Genomic DNA, 23,368 nt, shown 5'->3' on the forward strand with positions numbered 1-23,368 from the left:
TGACCCAATCATGGATAGTGAGACATATTTTAAGGTATACTAAACTATGCTACAATTGTAAAGCCAAGTCTCATTGTGATTAAGCCTTGTACTCTAGACATCTGAAATTTCAAACTCACCCTTATCAAAATCTTGACACATGTATTTCTTCATATTTTTCCAGCACTCTTTGAAAGTGGCTGCCAACATGATGCCAGGAATACAACAGATGTACAGGAAAAAACCCACTTTATTCACTGGCTAAAACCACAGGCATAAAGTAAGGCTTGACCTAAAATGTATTCATACTGATAAAGTCATTCTATTAAATCTGCTGGATTCTGACTAAAGTTACATAAGAGCACAGAAATCAGAGCATTACATTGTCCTGCTGGTAGCTGATGTGATGTCCTCTCAGTTTACAAGAGCCACATCAGCCCTGGCAAACTGTCTCTGGGAGTTATTTTCCCCAAAATTTCCCTTTAAAAGAAGTTTTCTACAGAAAGACAAGTTATGGAAATATTTCACCCAGTATGTTGTGTTGCTGTGCTGTTCATTCTCCAGCTCCAAGTGCACACATCTGTGCTGAGCCCTCCATGAAACAGCTGCCTTTGGTGTGCCCCCAACCACACATTAGATCCTATTTCCTAATTTAGGAAAAGCTGGCAAACAGGGCAGCCCCTGTATGTCAGAGGGGAGTAAATATCAGACCACAGAGAAACAGGGGACTCACAGGAGCTGCTGGCTTCCAGGATTTGGGAAGCACGAAAGGGCAGCGTTTTTAAGAACTGCTCAGAGCTGGGAGTTACACAGAGCCATTCCATGAGGTTCCCCAACTGCTGTGGTGGAATGGGATTCATTCTGCTGAGCTGGACCTCTTCCCATAGTCAGCTGGCATTTCCTGGGAAACCCAGACCACTGGGCTGGAACTAAAAGCAGTTAAAAGCAGCACGACAGGCTGCGTGCTTCACAGGGAAAACAACTTTTCACCATCCATCCAACGACAGAAAGCAAGGACAGCAGAAATCCAAGGACAGGAGGGAAAGGAACATCTTACCTTCTCAGGATAGGTAAAATAGCTTAGGTATCAAATGATGTGGGTTCTTTCTAATGCAGATATCCCAACACTTGTCAGACTCCACGGTGGGTAAACTGCAAAATGCAGAAGAAAGAAACATCCACATTTATTGAGATTGTACAATTAAAACAAACAAAAGCATGGGGAAAATCTCAGACTGTGAAATTCTCTTGTTCTGCCATGTATATTTTAAATACAGCATACATAGTAGCAAACACATGATAGGAAATATAAGCATATTTTTACCTAGCTACCTACCCACTCATAAATAAAATAAACTTCCTGGTAATTCTGGTATTCTTTATAATAATAGTTTATTATTATAAAACTCTTTATAATTTATTATTAGAAAATTCTTTATAATAATTATTTGCATACGATTCATTAGATACTAATAATTTCCTGCAAAGAATTTAAAAAAAAAAAAAAAAAAAATCCAGTCTTTTGCAGTGAAGTATTGCTTTGACTGAATGTTTACACAATAGAAAAAAAAAGAAAAAACAAAAGGGGAAAAAGAAAAAATAGAAAAAATAAGGAGAGTTCATCTGTTCTTAAAATCATGAGAAAGCCATTTTGGCCCAGTTCCAGTTGATAGAAACCTTCATAGCCTTTATTCAGACTAATACATTTTAAAAGTTTAACATCTATTGCTCATCCATGCTTCCCTGTAGTGACGATTTTACTAATTATATCCACTAGGAATGTACAAAGCAGGTTGCAGGTGTGCTTCAATCTAATGCAGCTATAGGTGTATATAAATATATCTACATAAAAATATGTGCATATATATTTAAGGTACCATTTTAACTATAGGAATTCCCCCCTTTAGAAGGAAAAGCAGTGAAAGCAGCTGCTGTTATTCAGAGATGAATGAAAATGCATCACTGAGATGTTTTATCAGTGGATGTTTTGGCATCTGTGGATTTTGCATTTTCACAAGGCTTCTTCCTCTCAAGCTGAAGTGGAGAAATCGTGCATTTGCTCAGCAAGGGGTGAGACCGGGAAAAAAAATTCAGGAAATTAAATGGGGAAGGAGAGGGCTTCTCTGTTTTGTAAAGTTTTTATTAGTTGTTTCATCTGCTTCTAATTAAAAATGGGTTCCAAATTAGTTCCAACACTGACTTTTTTTTGGTAACATTCTAACTCAGAAAGAAGAAGAAACGTTGCCACGAACTACAAATGATATGGTTTGTTTAAAAAAACATAGGACCCAAAGGAAACAACTAACACACCAAACTACTTTCTGCAGCTGGTAAATCTGTGCTATTACACAGCAACAATCTCATTGACAAAGTACTGAATATCCCTATTCAAACAGAGTAGTTTACAGGCAAGCATTTGAATAGTTCCTTTCTTTTTAACTCAAATATCACAAAAATAGAACAACTAAATGCTTAAAATACAGTGTGTGAAAATTCAGAGCACTTCTGAAAAGAAAATATATCCATGACAGAATTAAAACCCTTTTTATTGCTAGAACTGCTCACCTCTAAAACCAAGGATTTCACAACAACAGGATTTCTCACCCTACTAAATTGATAACAAACGCAAATCCCGGTGCAAATGAAAAGAACCAATAAAACTGATATCACTCCTGAAAAGACCTATAAAGTCCTGCTGGGATATGGCTTTGACTTTTTTTATAAATGGGAACTCTAAGCAGCCCATCTCAAAACACTTTTGTTTTGGGACTACACTACAATGCCTTAGTCACTTCTATGTAGTGGACCTCCAATGTAAAATCAGAGCAGTCTTTTCTCCTTAGAACCAAATAAATAGCATTTCTGTAGCTCTTGGAAAAAAGTAATAATTAGACTCATTCAGAGCACACATTTTTTGTATAACAATGCAAAAGAAAAAGAAAAAAATAAAAACAATTCAACAATTCAGTCCACTGGCTATGAGCAGGGGAAAAGGTAGAGAAATAAGTGCCCAATTTCTGTTGACTTTTAACAAAGGCTTGGTGCCTATTTCTACACATGCTTTTGAAAAATGTTTCCTCCAGACAATTTAAAAAATCATACCAAATCAGTCCTGAAATGGGAAATAAATGGCAGCAAAAACGTCTCAAACATTTAATAATACACCTGATCAATGACAATATAGCCATCTCTCAGACAGTGTGAAATATAAAAATGGATACTCAACAACATAATTTCCAGGTCTGGATTCCAAAAATATGTGTATTTATTTTAGAAAGTTGATTCCTTTCCAGTGCATGGCTCAGATTAAATGCCAGGGAAAACTCAAGAACTCAAAGACCTTGTGAACATATGAACAGTTGCACTGCCAGGCATAATTGTTTTCTGATGCATAGCTGGCTGCCATTTAGCACATGCCCTGGTGGAAAAGGTCACTACTTACAAAAAATAAATTCCTCACATCCTCCATTAAAGCAGGCAGCCTGCATACCAGGCAGAACAGCACAGCACCACAACAATGTATTAATACATTATTTCCTGAAGCAGGTCGCCTTCAGTTTCACCAGGCAGAGTTGTTCTTAAAATGTGATGATATTAATTAACCAGAGCATGAATGACAAGAAAAGCAACACCAGAATGAACGGGTTTAAGTTAGTCCTGAAGATTAATCAATCATGCTTTTACTCAATTTCAGTAGTAGCCGATCAAGTAAAAAAGTCAATTTACAAAGTAAGAACATGTTTCCCTGGATAACTTTGAAAATTGATGGGTTGAAATTAATTGTGATTTTTTTCTATAAAGTGTGACAAGTTTGGGAAGAGGTTATAGGTTTCCTAAAGAGGAAAAGGTGAGCATCTTATTGTCACACAATGGCCTTGGACAAGTGAAAACTCAGTAATAGCTACAACTATAGCTCTTAGACGCTTATCACAAAGGCTTTTGACACAGAGACATAAAATATAAGGTTTGCACGAAAAAAATCTTTACTGAGGATTGGAAGGAAGGTTTTGACCTCATTGAAGCGAGAAGTTATTTACTAAGCAGTCAAGTGGAGGAGAGAGCTCCTAATGAAATAAAGCAGTTACATATTTACAGAAGGAAAACAACCTGTATTTAATACACAAAGTCACACCACCTTTACTCTGCAAGGACAGAGCTTGAAGGACTTTGGTATGAAAAATTAATTTTGCCTGTGCCCAAGTCTGCCTGTAATTTCATCAAGCACTTTGTCTCAGTTAAGTTGCTGTTTATTTATTTGAATTTCTTTGAAAATCTTGCTGTGCTGGAGCCATCATTTAACAGCAGCACGTTACTGTGTGTTTGCTGTTGCACTTAGAATGCTCCAGCCACATGCAGAATTTTTAGGGTTTTCTGCCCAGATCATTCTGTTTACTACAACCCAGAGTTTAGCCCATATCACTGACACTCACACTCTTTCTGTCAGCAGGCAAGTGATTAATTATGTTTATATGTTTAATATGTCTCTTAAATAATCCCAACATCCAGTACAATCTCAGGGTCAAAGGCATATCTGTGCTCTTCTTTTCCACAATATATGCAATAAACTTTTGAGACTCTTCTAAAAAACAAACATAAAATAACTTCTTATAAAACCTATGTAAGAAAGCTTTGAGCTACCATAGTCCCACTTTGGGTTTTCTTCCCCTTTCCTTTTTTTATGTGACCTTTGCTGAAGCCTTCCCAAATTCATTCTCTCTCCACGCTTCTGACACCATGTGATGTTCATTGCTTTCCTTAATGACCAAACAGGGATGAGAAGAATAGCAATGTGCTTAATGTTCAGCAGGAATTCATAACTACACCATCAAGTCAGTCATGACCTTACAAATTTCCATCAGGAGCTCTCTGGGACTAGCAAAAGAATTCATATTCAAATACATTGTCTATTATGTTGTCTCCTTCAAATATTATGCTACCCTTGCTTGGCTGTTAAATTTTACTGTTATTTAAGTAGCAAGTAAAAGACTGTGAAGTTCAATACTGACTCAAAATAGAAGACAAAAGTACCATTATTGCTGGTTTTTGTGGATACAATTTCGTGACACCACAACCTTCAAACACTACATCACAGTTGTTTTATTTGGATATGGCATTTCCGTATGATCAGGACTCTCAATTGCTTCAGTCAAAGCAGAAAATAAGTGAAGATGACAAAGGCCCTCTGTTTTCTTTATGTTTGAGCAGAAGAATCTGGGACAAAGCAGAGCAGTCCTGAGTCCATCAGAATCAGGAGACATCCAAAGAACAGCTCATTTCAGTCACAGCATAGGGTATCTTCCACATCCCTCTTCCCATTTCACCAGGACAGTTCCTCTAAATCAAGGACTCTTGATTTAGATGTCACTTCCCAACAGCAGCAATGAGTCCCATTCCCCTTCCCTTCTTCCCTTTAAAAATCCTACCAATATACTGCTCCAAGCATTAGTCACTGTATGCATGATGCCTGACAGATTTACTGAATTTGTGAATTAAATCTAGCTGCAAAGAGAAAAGTTGTGATTTACGGACAGATAAATGCACTCTCAATAGCCTATCACTGTAATGAAAATGGAGCAAGAAATTCTGCTCTAAAAACAACCAAACAACAAATATCAGAAAAGAAAAAAATAAAGAGAAAAAAGAGAACAAGAAAAACAGGTACAGCTACACCAGGTCTCATTTCAGCCTCTTCTTCCTTTGAATCTCTTAAATCACTTCACCTGCTCAAAAGCATAACAGGTGGACCAGCAGTCCACCACTTCCACATTGCCTAATGGTTTGTGTCCAACATCCATCCTCCAGAGGAAGATCCCAGCTTATTTCAACCAATTTAACTGTCATGTTGTGTGCTGCAGGGACTGAACCCTTTTTGTCCTTTGCCCCAGGTGACCTTGTGCATATGGTTCAACTTGAAACCTTTTTCCTTCTAAGGTCTTCTGGGCATTTCCTTCCTTAAAATGCATCAGTCCTCCTGCCTCCAAGGGAGCAGCTGCCTTTGTTTTGCTTCCCCTAATTCAGAGTCATCAGGAGCAAAACCTCTGCTTTCTCCACCAGCAGCCAGAGGTGTTTCCTCTCTGTGCATCAGTCCAGTGGGACAGGCAGGTGCCGTGGGGCAATGGCAAAGGGACGTCCCAAAATGTCCCCCTGTGATAAGGGGGCTGCACAGGCCTCGGGTGTTTCTACCTCTCCCCATTGTATCTTCAGTGTTTTATGGTATTTGCTCAGAAAGAAATCCTGCTGTGAGTAATCTGCAATTAGGCATGGGTAGTTAAACAAAGCTCCTTCCATGTGAGTGGAGTGGAACTCCCCTGAGCCCATCCTGGCAGAGTAGAGATTATGAAATCCAAGACACGCTCCGACAACTGTAGGCGCAGTACCCTCAGCTGAGGGCAGCGCACGACACGCAGTCACGGTGACCAAAATGTGTCACCAGGGAACTGCCACGCTCACTGCAGGAGTATTGTCTGTCTGCCAGAGGAACTGACTGTCCTCAGGTACCTGTGACAGCCTCTGCCAGGCCTGACCCGGCCTTCACATGACAGGATTTTTTTCCAGCTCTCCAGAGCTTGCTGAGTGAGGGCTGGTGAAATGCATCCCAGGAGCCTTCTGGCGTCCTCTTAGACTGGAGACAACGGGGCTCCTGTGACTGTCACGGACTTTCTTATTCACTAAGAGTTATTTATTCTATTCTCTTTATTCTATTAAGATGAAAAGTAGGTATTTTTGCTAGCTGATACTGCTTTAAAACAATAAAGCATACTCCAAACACCACTCCTCCTCCACCCATCTTCCCATCCCATATCAACTAATTTTTTAAACTTATCTTTTCAAACGTAACATCTTTCTGACGTTTTGGGGAGCTCATTATTGAAATTTTAAGCATTCTCATTTCAGACACCTGTCCTGTTACCTGCTTCTCCTTAGATAATTTTCAACAGGAGACTGAGTTTTCCTTGAAACTACTCTTCAATTACAACTTCAACTGGAAAGTCTGCTCCTAGCATTCTGCAATAAAATTAGGTGTGTGTGGTCTGTAGGCTTCAGACAACTTCTATCAGGATTTTGTTCAAAATACACATAAGACAAAATTGATTCCCTCTTATCAGGCAAAAAGACACCCATCTTCCTCACTCTCTGTGTCCTCTGGATGCTCAGAAAGAAATCCTGCTTTGTTGTGGTAATGCCTCAGGCATTTTCTGTTCCTGTCCCAAATGATTTTAACAGAATAACATGAAGTTTATAAATCCTTTCTATCACAATGACCCATGATTGCACATTCATTTTAGTCACAGGACATAAAAAGACACAAAAACAATAAAACCTTTTCCTTACCAATCTGTAGAGCCTAAAATTTTGCAACAAAAACAAAAAACAAAGTTCAGAAAGCGTTGTTGGTGTTCAGAAAGCTAGGTGACATTATCCTCATTTAGTGCTGGGGAACCCCTTTGGGGAATCCCATTATCCCATCAAACTTCTGCCACTATATCATTATTCCATTGTAACAAAACACCCTCATTCACATACTCCAGCCTTTCAAGTGAAAATGCACTGTATTGTACAAAAGACATATCTAGCAAAAAATTTACTATGAAGCAAAACATTCCTTCTCAAAATATCACTCTTCAGAATCCTCTCTATGAATTCAGTATAGAAGTAAAGAAGACAATGCTAACAAGTGTCCTTTTTCATGACAGATAATTTAGAATTGTTATCAACAGACTTGGTATTTCATTAATGGTCTTCAATGAGGTTTTTTAAACTGCAGTATCATTGTATAAAAAGATTTTATGGAAGATAACCAGGTACTAAATATATCATCCCTTCCATCATTTCATCTTTACAGAAAAGTAACTTGGTTATTTTATCAAATGGGTTTTGTTAGGAGATTTCTGCTGCCCATAAAGTGGTGGTTTTAAAAAATCCAAGCAGAAGAAAATTATTTCATTTCAAGAAGTAAGAACAAGATAGAATCCTCCTAGAGCAACTGTCTTATTGTTTTCTAAGATACTCTCTTGCAGGCTTTACTTTTAAGTGTGTGTCACCAATTTAAATGTGGAGTTTGCTACTTAAGACTGTGTTACTTCCACTGTGGAAAGAAGAGAAATGGGAGATCACAGAGCAGCAGTCACATAACGCCTAAAAGGCAGGTTACAGTGAGGCACTGCATGGAATTTTTTTCCCTACCATTAGGGCTATCCAGTCAAAAAGCAGCGCTGAAGGAACCAAAAAGTTCACAGTTCAAAAGCTTCCCTGCAGTGCAAGTGCAGCTTCACAGAAACCACAGAAAAAGTGTAAGGTGTGAAGTGGCTCAGTGGGGTGCAGAGGGAAGGCTGAAGGGGAAAGGATGGTAGGGAAGTTGAGAATAGGGGTTTCCCCTTTCCCTCATTATCCAGAAGCTTTGCTGCTATCATGGACCATAGCAGCCATTTCCAGTCCGACTTCTTCCTCAAGGATCCAATGCAGCTGCCCTTACCTCCTTCTCACCTTCCAAATTCCCCACACCTAGTTATGGAAAAATGTGGTTTTAAATCTGGGAAAAAGGATCAAGTTCTGGCACTTTGAATGATACTGACTTAAAAGTATCCAGCAAGATAACTAAGTTCCTGAAGGAAAAAAGTTTCTAGGAGATTTTAGCATCAAATAACACAGAATACATTTTGACTTCTGACTGACATCAAAAAATTACAAAGGCATATCTGGAACCATAGTTTTAAATTTTTTTGAGAAAGTTTTCATTTCAGGTATCACATTTGTCTTATTTCTAACATGAGCAGTGTCCAAAATGCCCAAGTTTTGATCTCATTCCACCTCAGGTGCCCTTCAGAGACACTGGAGAAAGGATACAAGGATGGCAGATTGTGATTAAGAGAGCCTAGGTCCTCTCTTAGGTCCTGCCAAAACATAAATGAGTATCCAGTGATTCAAGCGCAGAAAGGCATGATTTTAATGTGTTCAAAACTGATTAAGTTCCACTGTTCGACCTTAAAACAGCTTCCTCACCAGTTTTCATGCATTTCTCATGTTATCAGCAGTTTCCATCAATGAATATCATCCACTTTGCACACTTGAATTTAGCTTCAACCCACATTTGAGGAGAGTGAGCTTTATTATTCTCATACAACAAGCAGGAAGACTGAAGTACAACCACCAATTTGGCCATTTCCTGCACAGTCCTGGAGTCCTTGGTCTGTGCCAAGCAGCACTGGCTGCCAGGAATGCGGCTGGATTCTCTACCTGTTGGCACTGAGAAATGCCAGTCATTCTCAGGGAGAACATAAAAATCCTCTTCCCACTTCTGTCATTCCAGAAGCTTTTCTAACTCTTCCAAACCAGTTGACAGGAGCGCATTTAGGTATGAAACTCCTGAAGGGGAAAAGAAAAAGCAAACCCCAGTAGTAGCATATTAAATTTTGTGGTTAAAGAAATTTGAATTTAGGCAAGTGTGACTGAACCACCAAGCACATGTCACATTATCACTTAACTCCTTCCACAAAGTCTGCTTTTACAGTTATGTTTTCTATCACTGAGCAGCAGTTTTACAGTGCACTTGACTTCATGGCACTGCAAACTGATTGAGTTTCTGCACCTTAACTGTGAAATGGTGCTGATCCAGTGATGTATTACTCAAAATGTGCAGCCTGCTGAGGCAATCAGCAGGGAACCTGTACTTTTTAAATTAGGGGGTTTTTCAGCTTGTAAAGATTGACAGTGTTGACACCTTATAACTGGGGTTAGACCTGGTGTATTTTACTAACAAAATGAATGTTACTTTCAGAATCAATGCTACGATGGCAGCTTGAGCCTGAGGCATCCAGTCACCTTCTCCTGTGCCCTACATTAATTCCCTCCCTTAATTAACTACAGAGATTTGGTAACACTACAGATCTGGGGTTTGTTTTAGGTATTTCCATCACTGATATGCATTAACGAAATGGTCCCTTAGGAAATAAACAGAAAGGAACTGATAAATACGATACAAAACCAAATACATTCAAACAGTCAGAACTTTTTTTAAGTAAGGAAGCACCCAAGCTTCAATTCAGTCACTTCATAACTCTGAACAATAATTACTGCCCTTCGTTAATTTTCATTGCCAGATCATCCCAAGCACTGGATGCTGTTTAATTCACATAAACTTACAGCTATTCAATATCCAAATTCCTTAGAAAGATTTGGAAGATCACTGGCTGCTCAAGGAACACAATCAACAAGAGAACTGCCCCATCTACCCTATTTGGAAAGCAGCACAAACCCTTGTGACTTAGAAGAGCACTTGTGGAGGCACCAAAAAAAAAAAAAAAACCTTTAGAGCATGTTCCACTTGTTACAAAAAGAATTTAACTTTAGCTCTTCCTTGAGCTCTTATTTTCTCCCCTCTCCATCTTCCATGGTAGTCCATGGGCTAGAACAGGGTGAGGGCAAGGTGCTGCATGAAATTGTTGGGGGTTTTTTGGACACAGATGATTTATCTTGCTCTCATTCATAGAGAAATGACATTAGAAGGTCATGCCACAACTTGTTCCCAGGCTGAGAATAGCTATAGGTGGGGTATTTTCCTGCTTTCCTCAGAAATGCAAAGCACAGCAAGCCCACAAGGCTTATTTGGGCTTCCTTAGATCCCTAGTGGGGTCTGCCAGACACTCAGAAGATAAATCTTCCAAAATCCAGAATATTCTGTTTGGATTTGTACACTGTATCTGTTACAAATTTATAAACACACTCTTTGGAGGAATTAAAAGTTTGAATGTATTTTGGGACCTCAAACATAATCAAAAAGTTCTGAAATGCCTCTCCTATCCCTGTCACTGGAAGCAAATCAAAGAGTTCTGTCCAACCTTCTGCTGCAAGACATTCTGTGCTGAAATAAGGGATGGGGGTGTGGAATAATCAAGAGAGATGGATCTTAATTTAAATGTAAACAATGGAAGTACATATATTATACATACACCTACTTGGAGCAAGAATGAAAACCCATTTGTAAAACCCAAATCCAGCTTGTCAGATAGAGATGGAGCAGCTCTTTCAATTGCTCTGTCTCCCAGACAGAATGACAGGGTGGCAGGAAGAAACGATTCCTGCAGTCTGACTACAGAAATAATGAGTAATCTGCTCCAAATTGGGTTTTTCGCATTATTTATACTCAATACACTGTCTTTGTAAGGATGATTAGTGCACCATCTGCCTTGACCACAAACAAGCAACCTCCTGATTAAAATCTCATTTCTTTTAAACAGAGAATATGAACCCACTATTCTTTCTGGACATGCAGACATCCAGTCTCCTAATTAATCTACATCAGTCATTAGATATAGATAGCCTGGCCAGACCTCAAGTTATTTAAATGCATCACTGAGCTAAAATATAATCGAGCCAAACCACAAATATGAAGTTCCTTATCCTCTGCAATGCTCTGTGCAGGATTCTGTGTCTCATTAGGGCAGAGCGTCAAAATTAATCAGGAGCTCTGAAGCGAGCTTCTAATTTTTATCATCACAAGCCTATGACTAATCCTGGAATTCATCTGATAAATGGGAATGTCTGCCTCAGATCTGCCACCCCATCTTCTTCAGCAGAGACCTCTTCAGCAGAGACTCAACAGCACCTCAGGTGCAATTTGTCAAACATTAGGATCACAAAGGGACACAAATGAGTTGCTGCCTAAACAGGACTTCCTGTTTTGAGAGAAAACAAAGAAAATAGGAGTGATCCATCCAGAAACAAACTACATGCTTTTGATGCCTAAATTAGATTAATTTCAGGATCTTGGCACACAATACTCTTGCAAAGGACTGAGGTTACAGGAAATTCACCATTTCTATTAAACCTGTAAGGAACAGTACTAAAAAACATTGAAGTTAACAAAATTTACTTTCATTCAAAGTTTTCAGTTATAATTAACAACCATGTCCCTGTCCCTACCCATTCATTATTTTGTCTTCATTTTGTATCTTCATTCTGCTCTGCTCCAACATTTACAGGTGCTTGAATCAAAATCATCATGACAAAAGTGTCTGTCCAGCCCAGGGTCAGTGTATTTGATGCAACAGCCATTAAAAGCACACACACACACACACTCACTCATCACCATCTTTATTTTTGCAGCACAAATTAGGGGCAGTTTTTGTCCAACAACTCACATGTGAACTACTTTGAGATTTTCTGTCCTGAAAAAAACACACATTTGTCATTACTGTATTCATAAACTAGTAAAAATACAAAACCACTCTATAGATCTATATGATAGATGAAAACAGTCTTTAAGGGAAATGTAGAAATATTGTATTTCCTTAGGGGTCTCCAAAGCATTTGACAAACATTTATTAAATTTCAGATTCTCTCTGTAGGTAAGCTTCATTTGCAGAGTATTTACAAACTGATCATCCAAGGCATAAACAAAGGCAAATCGCTCAGTTCTGAATTCAGAGAGTTTAAGAATCATGTGCTGAGATTTGTCTGCTATTGGAAACCTCCTTCACCTGTCAGCAAGAGAAAGCCTAATAAATTTATAGCCTTATAGACTAACTCATGTTGGAAGAACCTCTGGTTCACCCACAGGATGGGTACATTTCTGCCTAAGACTTTCCTCCTCTCACGGATTTTATATAAACTATTCTGTGTTTTCATTACACACTTCCTCTCTGCTTACACATTAAGTTCTCATTAAAAGAATTTTAAGCATTAATATATTCCAGGCAAAATACACAGTTGACATAATTGCAAATTATAACAGCTTTTAATGCTGGCACTCAAGAGAATTTCTGAAAGCATCAGGGTAAATTACACAATGATATAGCATTTACAAAACAGTAACATAAAAGCCTTCCTTTCTTTCCCCTTTCCCGAGTGTTAGGACATCCAGCTCTGGTTAACATGCACACTGGCACTCAGAGACCAAGGTGATGCTGGAGGAAGTGGGAGCATGAATAAAGAAAGAGAAATTGCCTGTTTCATGGAGGAAGAATGAAATCTTATACTTGCTTTCATTTTTAACTCGAAACAAAACCACGCTGATAAAAGAACTTTGAATTTACAGTAGAACAGAACACAAAATGGCTTGAGGTGCTGTGTTGATTTTCTCTCCAGAGTAGCAGTGTGAGCACAGGGCATCACAGTGGCTGCTTAGAACATTATGAACAACAGAAATCCTGCCCGTGGAATTGTGTATCACTGGGAATAATGATTGAAAAACAAATCATAGCTACATCAACTGAACAATTTACCACATTCTGGTAGACAAATGCAGGTACATTTGGCTAAGATTTGCGGCCTAATGTGGACAAAAATTGGTATCATCATTCAGAATATGTTTTATTTCATTGCTGACTTGCTGTGAAACCTTTGGCACGTCAGTTAATATCCATGTCCGTTCTCTTTCCATCCTTGACTGGCTAAGAACATAAGGAAGAAATGCTTCGTGGGGAGGAAGGACCTAAAGCAATGAAATGGAGACTTATCTTAACTCAAATCTACATGCTCTATTAAAATAAAAATCAGCAATATAGTTGTCATTATCATCATTGGATAGTTATCTTTAGACCTAAACAGGAAAACTTTAATAGAACTAGTCTAAAAGAAATACAGTTTCTATTGCATTTCTATTTTCCATTTCTCCTCTATTTTATAATAAAATTGGGAGCTGTACTCAGTGTCAAGCTCCCAAGTTTCATGTTTCAAGACATTCTTTTCTTATTTATAAATTTCCCTTTATAGGAAGGAAATACTGTAAGAATAACTCTCCTCCATCCTTAAAAAAAATTATTGTAGAACTTGCCTTTGTGAAGAACATTTTGCAACTTTTACTTTCCCAGCTGAAAGAAGTTCTCGAAATATCTTGAATATTTAGAAGTTTCCATCCCTTATTCATCTTTAGCTACATTTTTGGCCAGACCTACATATTCTACCACTGGCTATTTGTCTGCATCTGCAAAGCAACATTTTCTCATTCTGCTTTAAAAATTACTGTAGCATCTGATAATGCAGCCTATATAGTCCTCTCAGGAAAGGAAGGTGATTTTTTGCAAATCAAAAAGCTGCAGTATAAATTCCATCATATCACATGGCACACGTAAATAAGATGAAGAAACCTAATCCTGAGTCAAGAAAAATGCTATTACACTATCTACACTTTTTTGGATGTGCACAAAAAATACCAGACTTGTAATTTGTTTTTTCTGCTCACAAAGCTACTGGTTTCAGGCTCCTTTCTAGAAGCAAGGGTGTTTAAGGCATTTGCTTCTCCTGTTTCTGAATTAGGATAACGTGGAGAGAAAATTACTGTTTAGAAAGAACAGTTTATTCCAATTGTCAGCAATATATTGATGATATATTTATGGTTTTTTATCAGAGAGATCCTTAAGGTCCCTTCTAACCCAGTCCATTCTATTATTGTATTAAATCAGACAAATTTGAGCTTTAACTTCCCCTACAGAAATGAGAATTCAGTGAAGCAAATAAAAGCAGTCAGTACACGAACCACACAACCATTATTTACATAAATGTGAAACAGCATCAAAGAACTTAAATTTAAGAGAATTACACATGCACTCAGCATTTCCCTTTACAACCTGCTAAAACTGGAAATAAAAATCAAGATCCCTAAGTCCTTAACTACTGCTTTAATTGTAAGACTGAGCTCTCTAACAAAACAAGCGTGGAAGACAGCAGAAAATAAGTTTTTATTTGTACTAGATGAAGTATTGGAAGTTTTATTTGTACTAGATGAGCTATTAAACCCCAAGTATTAGATGTATTTCAAGGATTCCAATATACAGTGAGAACTGTGTCCTTAGCCGAGGGCTTCAAAGTTTTATGAATATTTCTAAAGCACTTTGTGTCATTTTATGAATTATTACTCAAGTCAAATAAAACATAATCCTATTAACAAACAGTCTCTGCTGGAGACAGATGCATCAGCTCCCAGGAGAAAGAAAACCAGCAGTCACTAAATAATAATAACCAATGAAAAGATAAATTCAAGCACATGCGCCCTGTTTGGGGAGCGCCAAACACAAGATTTTGTTTCATTTATTTATTTCCAGTCCCACTTGGAAATCAATTCTCTGTTCACATGAGGACAGTGCAATGTAATGTTTGAGGTGCTGGACAGCTTGTCCCCACTATTGTTCCATTTTAGCAGACAAGATTTATTTGCCACAGAAGAGGAGGACAACCCATTCCTCCGCTGCATCTTTCAAAAGAACAACTCTGATCTGACCTACCAGGATATTTCTCACACGCCAGTGTTCCATGGAAAAGAACCTTCAGCAAATTTGAGGCACAACCCTCTTTCCATTCCATGTACAGACTCACTAGAACTGTGACACACCAATTTGGATAGGGGCACATCATTATAACAGAACAAGTTTAACACTACCGTTACTCAATATTTTTCTAAGAAAATAAAATTTTTGAACACAGAATTAGAAGCATTGATGGTAGAACTATGCAGAAAATAATATTTTTAGCTAAAAACTCCATCCCCCTTCGTGAATAATAAGCTATTGTTCAGTGCAGCACAGGTGCTGCTTTAGTCAGGTTACAGACACATAAATCTTGAAAGAAAATTAAAAAACCTCTGCACACTTCAGTTACTTTGAGAAGCCAAAGGGAGGAGAGAGAACACCAGCAAGCTGAAACAATTCCCCCTGACCTCTCTTAACAAGAGAAATTTGTTCTTCAACTGGTTTAATCAAAATGTCCTATCATTTCCCTGAAGAGTTCTCTCTTGCTGCTTCAGCAGAATTTCCATTCTCCCTTTGCCCTTCAACACGAAGCTGTCTCACAGGAGACCACAGCCACTTCTGTACTTTATCACCATCAAAATACCCAGAAGGTTTGTTTTCCAGACCTTTGAAGGTTTTCCTGTCTGTTAAATTAGAAAATGATGCAGCACTATCATCCTCAAGTATATTTTAAGCTCACAGAAAGCACAGGCCCCAGGTGAGCAGCTCCTTTTCCAGAGGAGTAAGGACTTACAGAATTAGATAAAACTTAACAGGTAAGCAAGAATTTGCAGGATTTGAGAAACTTCTGAAGTTTTAACACATAGATAAATACTGACAAAACAGAGATGAAACTCAACCTACTATATTAAAAAAAAAAAATCACTAGCAGTAGAACCATCAAGACGTACAAGGACAGCAAATATTTTCCATCTAAGTGAAACTATTGCAGTAAAGGGCAAGATGAAATGTTTTCATTACATGTGAATGGGTGCCCTAATATTTTTATTCAACATTTTTATATATTGATTAATATCTGTCATAAGAACCAAATTTGCAACTGATTTTCCAGATTATCCATGTGAAATCTTGCATAAACTTGCAACACATCTAATGCTTTGCCCATTTCACCTAAGCAACACCCAGAGAATTCAAATTTATCTCATGTAATATGGGGCACATAAAAAAAGTCCTAAAGGCGTTAAGCACCCATTTTAAATGGTTTGTATTTTTATTAATTTTGGAGACTGTATTTTATGCAAATATCTCATTTTCAATTTACAAATCTATTACAACAGCAGAGAGCCTCTAAAAGGCAGCATGGAAGTTCAGAAACACAGAACTCAGATCAAAGATAGCACAACTTTTAAAACTCATTTTCTGGGCCCTGAAGATTTCAGCATATGAACAAATGCATATTTTCAAGGGAATGGGTATCAAAAATAACTCTCACACTGTACAACTTCTTTAAAACCACGTCTTAGACTTTTCTCTAATACTATATTAGGGCTAGGAGAGGGCAAAGAGACCTGTTCTAGTTGAAGAACAGTCCCACTGAAGGAAAGTTCAATATCTTTTCCCCACTGTCAATCTTTTGAAAGGATTTTTTTCCCCTCTTCTAAGTCAAACATGTTCCCTTCAACTCCTTCCAGTAACAAGTCAAACCCAGTGGCTTCTTAAATGAAACCTACTGAACAAGTATCACAGAGATAGAGCTTATGAAAAGAAATGACAAGGTTTTTCCTGCTACTCTATTTTGGCCTAGAATTGCGGGGGGGAGAATATTCTGCTTTATTAGCATCTCTGAGAATGCCTATTTTTCATATTGTTAATGTTCTAAAATACAGAAGGCACTTGAGGCTGCAGATGTTCCTCTCTAAAATGCAGAGAGTCCATAAAATCTGTCTGTAAATAACAAGGAAGGAATTAGGAAACATTTCAGTGTGGAAGAACTGAGCCCCCAGACTGGCAGGGATCCCCCTTTCTCTTCCAGCACCCTTTTTTCCCTGCCATCCAGCTCCATCTTCACATGGATCAGGAACCATCAGGAGCAGCCTTGTGCCAGGAGATTTTTTAAGTGTAGGTTGTCTGGCCTGACATTGTAACTGTTTGAATTTCTTTAAACACAAAGTACAGTGGAAAACCTCCAGCATAATACATTTTCATATTGGTATCTGACAGCACTGCATTAAAAAATATTGCAGTATTTAGATGTTCTTCACAGCTATTTAATTAAAGCCAATGGTAAGTGTGCCAATAGGTTTTTATATTGCAACATTAATATTTAGTTCCTGAGCTCTAGGATCTTACATTAATTTATTGTAGAGGAGTAAGGAGACTAAAAATTGTATCAAGATATTAGACCAGGTTGTAGGATCTTGTTTTCCTTCATCCTTGTGCATTCTACAAGATCACTGTGGCTCCATAGCGGTAAAAGAAATGTTTGTTCATTTAAATATCTGGCAAATTGGAGGGAATTATCACACAAAATGGATTATGCAATTAATTTTGGATTTTTCGCAGGAATTGTAAGTTTATGTATATCAGAAGTATTGTAGAACTTGTATTCCTTATTCTTTTAGTTCAGAAATCTCTGAAAAATACTATCCTGAAGCTAACTAAGTAAAAACTGAGTGAAAAGAAACACTCAAGAGGGTCACAATTATAACACTAAGGCAGAGTAAATCACAGAAGATTCCTACACTTTCCAATGTCCACCTGAAAATTAAACATTAACAGGCCACTACTTGACATTAGAAGCTGCACACCTGGATAATTAGCCACAAAAACTGAATAGCAGAGAAACTTTAAATGCTTATAAATTTTATAAATGTTACATTTATATTAATACAGAAGTCTATATTAATTTTAAATAAAGAAATATGGAAAAAGAAAGACCCTTTAGAGTGGCCACCCAACACTTTGAGTACGTTTCTCAGAGATTGTGGAGTTAAAAAATCATGTCAAATACAGGAGAGTATTCAAGGAATAGTTTGCTGTATCCCTGAACTGAACACTTGACACATTCCTGCTGCAGGGAGGCAGCAATTTTCCTTGCTGCTAAAGTGTATTTTCCTGTAAATGAGTGTTGTAAATGTTCCGAGCTCTTTCAAGCTGACTGTACTTATCTAAATTAGCATCATGTAAGTTAGGAGAAATAAGGAAGGAGTGGCCTTAAGAAGAACTGCAACCAGTAAACTTCTAATGGCAAAAATTCAGAGGGCAGCTGTTGATCAGAGGAAAAGAGAGTAAGGAATCACATTATCTGGTGCAAATACTTTGTCCTTTCTTTAATGAACACCTAGAGTAGCTTTCACTATTTCTGCAGATAACTTCAAGAGTTCCTCAGCTTCTCTTGATTTCAGTTCTCATTTCTAACACAGAAATCTGTACCAGGCTGATATTTTCAGGGAAATTATGAATTTCAAGGGTTGCTGTTCCAGCTTTCTAAAGAACCTGCATTTCTGAAGCAATAATTTAGTTCATTTACCACTAGCAATAACAATACCTGATCACACTCACAAACCTGACATGAAAATGATGACATTTATCCTGTAATTAATGGTGGATGCCAAACAGGAGCCTCAAGCATTTGCAGAACCAAAACCATGTTCAAATAAATGGGCCAGATGACATGCTATTAAAAAAAAAAGCAGCAAAGGTGACTCCAAAGATATAAAAATATTCAAGTGTTTGTACAGAGGGAGAGTCACAGCCACATCCTGATCCCCTCACTCTTATTCCATCCAAAATTTTGATATTGCTGCACCTTGGTGAGATTATGCAATGGTTTCTTCCCTCATTTAGTATCTTTTTTTTGATGCCTCATCATCAGTTTTGCTTTCCCAAGGACAAGATTGGATTCATTTTCTCTTGTAAAGCAGGAGATTTCTGTTTGGGCCACAGTCACTAAAAATCCCTTTTTTTTTTTTCCTTAAAATCACTTGGATTAATAACAGTGCTGCCACTTTTGACTCTTCCCTCATCTTTGCCCCTCTCATGCATCAAATCCTGGTGATGACTTTTTGCACGCTCTTGGAGGATGCATTTCCATTGCAAATATGAATGTCACTTGTAGTTGCAACGAAACCCATCCAGCTTTAAATTAGCCAGGACTGATACCTGACCTCCAATATCCTTGGCATCTTCTTTGTGTAGATAAAAATTACACAGAACCTGCATAACTTGTGCCACGTCCCACAATAGGTATCACACCAGGACACTACACATTCCAACTTTTTCGTATCACTGGTCATATCATGTTGTCTTTGGAAGGAGTATAAGGGAAGAAGTAGTGCAAAATGTGGTAAATTTCCATACTCATTCTTTGCTAACTATTTGCAAGTCCCAGGTAACCAGGTGAAAATGCAAAATATGCAATCAGTTGCTTTTTTTGTTTGTTTTTTTGGATTTTTTTTTGGAAATGTGAAAAGGCAGTAAGGGAATTACATTGATACTGTATTCAACCTTGCCAAGGTTAGGTAAATGTTATCTAATGCAGGTGGAAAAGCACTTTCTTCTGTGTAAAGTGCTGGGTTACTGTCCACTTCAGGAAACATCAACCTGCTTGGGAGGTGGGGGAGGCAAACTCCCAGAACTCAAGCAGTCTTCATCATTTTCGTTCCAGTCTCTGGCAGCGTTAATTACCGAGTAACCTCATCCCAGATCTGTGATATTAGTGACAAAGATCTCACCAGCTCAGCAGGCCATGAGCCAAACAGGTATGGAAATGGATTCCTACTCTCTGTGTCTTCCTCAGTGCATCTTTCCTGTGCCTGATATCCCTGGGTGTATTTAAAAACAAGAGCTCTTGTTCTTCAGCAAATGAGATTGTGTACAGAAACATGTGTTGCACAAAATCTACTGACTCTAATACTTCCGGTTTTCTCCTTTTGTCTTATAAATAACTGCAAACAGAGGGAAATAAATTCTCTTTCCTTCTTCTAAGAGCTTTTTTTGCCTGTGTACAACAGATGTTGTTTCCACAAATTAGTTTCTAATTTCTTTCATAACTCAGTCAGAACAACCCTTCAATTCATAGTCAGGGAATAGATTTAGTGCTGCACATAATTCTTGTAATTATGTAAGAAAACTGCACTTTGCTAGGTGAAAACCTTGGCTATCAATCACTGGGTTTAGTGTATGGGCAACTTAATCTTCTGTTATACCAGCTGTGCAACAAGCTCAGGATTCCTTGAATTTCCACAGTGGGAAGGATAAATGATTCCTGGGGTGGGGAATGGATAAGGAGACAGCAAAGGGGCCAGCTCCAGTGTTGGACTGCAATATATGGAGTCATTAAGAATGCCACTCACACCTCCTCCCTCTCAGCAATCTGCAAACCCAGCATTATTTAAATGTTTTCCAGTCATCAAAATGCAGTTAGCCACAATAAAGCAAATAAAATTCCTCCCCTTAAAAAAAAAAAAATTAAAATCTAATAGAAAATTGAATAAAACTGCTTGCCTGGCTCAGGTGAGCCACATGGACACCTGGCGGATCCTGAACTTTGAAGTTCAGCACAAAAACTGCAAATGTCACATAAAAATTGGCAGAGAGTTAGGCTGTGCAAGACACTGTTCATGAAGTTGTAGCACTAGGAACAAAATTATTTTGAATAGCTTGCTGCTTTCTTGGGTTTTTTATAAGAATATGATTTACTTGTTAAATGAAAATTGATTTTCATTTTTATTTAAAAGCTGTTCCATTGCCAGCCACTAAAGCTGAAGTTGCTGACATATTAACATGTGTAGAATACAGAGCACACTGTAATTTCTCCAGGAGGTCACATCCAGGTACCTGAAGGCAAGTGAAACTCCAGGGGTTACAGAAAGGGTTTTAAAGGAACTGATTAGGCAGCCCTGCTTCCCCCATGAAACAGGCTTACTGCATGCCTTTAGTAATCCAGCTGGAATCATTATGCAGTCTCAGGATACACTTAATGCAACTTTCATACAAAAATGCTGCAGGGATAAAGGGATTAGAATTTCTGAGAGAATGAGTACTTCAGAGGAAGTAGCACAATAAAGTCATCATAAAATGGTAGGGTTGTCTCTCCCTTCCTTGTCTTCTTTTATTGTTTTAAGTGGGGAATGGGGTGACAAAGTGGTTTTTCCAAGTCCTCTGTGTGCGAAACTTTTTTGGTTTGGGTTTTTTTGTGGGTGTTTTTGTGCGTGGGGGGGTTTTTTGGTTTGTTTGTTTTTTTAAAATATACTTCCCCAAATTCTTTACTCTAGGCAGTGGAGGTGATCATTTCCCTCTAACCAGTAAAGGTGAGACATACTTGAGTGCTTGATTCAATGGTGCCCAGTGACAAGAGAAGAGGCAATAGGCACCACTTAAAATGCAGGAATTTTCATCTGAATGCAAGAAAAGACATTTTTACCATGGGGGTAGCCAAACACTGAAGCAGGATGCCCAGAGTGGTTGCTGACTCTCCATCCTTGGAGACTGGACACAGTCCTGGACAAGTTTGAGTAAGGGGTGGACTAAAAAATTCTGTGATTCTTCTTTGCTTTGAGAAAAAAAAAGAAACAAGAAAAGATAAAGATCCTTCCATACACTGTCCTTCCTACCTTGTCAGGAAAAAAACCCAAGCAGACACATCCTTTGGCTCATCTTCAGACTCAGAAAAAACACGACTGAATAAAACTCCTCAAACTCCCACTTGATACAAGAGGAGGGAAGAAATTCAGGAAAACACTGTACTTTTGGTTATATCAAACCCCTCACGTCTCAATCCTAAACTGCATCTAGACTATATGCACATAATCTCCTCTAAATTGTTGAGCCAACAGGTAAGAACTGAAGAAAAATCTCCAAGTAGAATCCAGAGAATTAAACCTAATTAATGTTTACCAGAGAAAAATGGACACAAGGGTCAAGCAGAATAATTCAAGTGACTGAAAGCCCAAAGGTTTAGTAAATATCCTTATATTTTCAGTTTTATAAAAAAAAGGTTAACTTGGACTGAACCTAAGTTTGCAGAAGCAGATTCTGATTCATTCCCTTGACCTCCCCCATATTGGAAATTTTATGATCAAATATTGTCAACTCTTACTCAGCAAGAGACAGCATTTCTAAAATTTCTTACAGAGTATGTACATTAGAACGCAATTATTCTGTGCTTTTGGCTCTTTTTTCTTTCTAGTGGTGAACTAGCTTCTCTTTCTCAACTCTGTTCATTAAACATTCAAAAAACCCCCAACAAACATAACTTGCGCTTCACGTTATGACCCTGAAGTCATAAATGGTGAAGTGTCAGTAACTTTAATAAGTCTGCTGCCAGTATTTTTTTCACCTTAATGATTCACTAACTATTATGCTAATGTTATGTCAAAGACCCCAAAACACAGGAGAGGGATTCTGGGTGTAGCTAGGCAGAGAAGCATGTTTAAAAATCCACGTAACAGGGGAGGCCTCACAAATGGCAAGATGTCCTTGCTAAGCCTCTGCCACAGTCTATGGGCATGACTGGATTTTTGTAGTGTTAACCTAAAAGGGAAAATTATCTCACAACTATCAGCAAGATTAAATAAACAATACAGAGATGGAGACACTTTAGATGTGTAGGGAAAGTAAAAAGCCTGCTCCTGTGAACACCACTGAAAACCTGCTATAATTTGAAGGCAGTATGTGGTTTAGAAATACCAGATTCAAACAAAATCTCAGAAGCGCCAAGAAATGCAATTTATCTTTATTGACAAGATAAAGAATCCTCAAGGAGAGATCAGAGGTGACAACCCACTCTTACAAAATTTACCATACTCTCCCAGGTATCAGTACTTAAAACACAAAAGACAGGATTTCACTGTTGGCTGTTAGACTCTGTTTTACCCCTGAAAACTAAAGCACGAAAAAAAGATTTCACCAGGGAAATTCCCTGCTGCCCCTGCCCCTGCTCAGGTATTTTGGGATTTTTCAGCTACTACACAGAGGAAGGCAATGCTCCCTCTTGCTCTCATACTTACTTTGTTGCTTTTTTTTCTTAAATAAATGTCTGTAATAAGGAGGAAGGTTGGAATTAAGGAGGAAAAAACAAAAGCAGACAAGTTCTACATGAAAACCACACCATGTGTGCACTTTGCTCACACAGGTTCCACTTCCGTATTTCGAAAGCTGAAGGAACAAGAGGGTTTGAGTCAAAGTCCAGGAGCAAGAGATGGCTT

The 23,368-nt window shown here is 38.1% G+C and overlaps 2 long non-coding RNA genes across 3 annotated transcripts in view; one reads left to right on the forward strand and one right to left on the reverse strand.

The window, feature by feature from the left end:
- The window catches only part of LOC125322093, a 186,677-nt gene extending 185,542 nt beyond the window's left edge, over positions 1–1,135 (reverse strand). For both annotated transcript variants that reach the window (XR_007201834.1, XR_007201835.1), the window contains exon 1: positions 1,037–1,135. This is a non-coding gene — a long non-coding RNA (uncharacterized LOC125322093). The remainder of the gene's footprint in view (positions 1–1,036) is intronic.
- Positions 965–21,519, forward strand: LOC125322095. The gene is made up of 3 exons (XR_007201836.1): positions 965–1,049; positions 19,828–19,921; positions 21,437–21,519. It is a non-coding gene; the product is annotated as an uncharacterized LOC125322095 (long non-coding RNA).
- The last annotated feature ends 1,849 nt before the right edge of the window (positions 21,520–23,368 follow it).

The sequence above is a fragment of the Corvus hawaiiensis genome, chromosome 2 (assembly GCF_020740725.1).
Source record: "Corvus hawaiiensis isolate bCorHaw1 chromosome 2, bCorHaw1.pri.cur, whole genome shotgun sequence".
Classification (NCBI taxonomy): Eukaryota; Metazoa; Chordata; class Aves; order Passeriformes; family Corvidae; genus Corvus; species Corvus hawaiiensis.